Raw genomic sequence first — 831 nt, forward strand, 5'->3', positions numbered from 1 at the left:
CCCCTTGCTATATCCAGCTTCTTTCTGCCCCCTCCCTCAGGGAGCAGTCTTTAGCTAAGGCTGGTCTCTGAAGGATATGCATACTCCCAGGAATGAGTCACAGGATGCAGGTGATCGAGCAGAGGGCACCCTTACTCACTATAATTATAAACACCTTATAGCAATTTGAATAATTAGCTTGCTTGATTGTAAGACTGCTTGCTGTAATGTCCTGAGGCGTGGATTCTTTCTTCACCAACTGGCCACCATCAGTGCCTTCTGTAAGTTCTAATAAACCAATGTTTGAAAAGGAAATCCAAGTCAAAGGACTAATACTTCTCATTTCAAAATATATTCTAAAGCTACATTTTTTTAAAGACAAAATTGTATTGGTATCAGGATAGACATATACATCAATTAAATAAAATGGAATCCAAAAAGTAATCCAACACATGCAACTAATTAATTTTAACAAAAACAGGCAATTCAATGATGAAAGAAAAATATTTTCAATGAAGTCTTTATGAAATTAGATATTTGTATAAAACAATATCAACCCTTAAATCACATCATAAACAAAAATTAACTAAAATGAGTCATAAACATAAATACAACAATCTAAAAAATATCTAAACAAAGAGAAAAAATTTGTGATCTTGGATTTATTAAATATTTTTTAGATAGATAGGATACCAAAAGAACAAAACAATAAAAAAGAAAATAGTGATAAATTGAACTTCATCATTAAAAACATTTGCTCAAGCCAGGCTCGGTGGCTCAGCCTGTAATCCCGTGCCTTGGGAGGCTGAGGTGAGTGAATTGCCTGAGCCTGTGGGTTCGAGACCCGCCTGG

The sequence above is a fragment of the Carlito syrichta genome, unplaced genomic scaffold, assembly GCF_000164805.1.
Source record: "Carlito syrichta isolate Samal-C Ts95f unplaced genomic scaffold, Tarsius_syrichta-2.0.1 Scaffold315307, whole genome shotgun sequence".
In the NCBI taxonomy this organism is placed as follows: domain Eukaryota; kingdom Metazoa; phylum Chordata; class Mammalia; order Primates; family Tarsiidae; genus Carlito; species Carlito syrichta.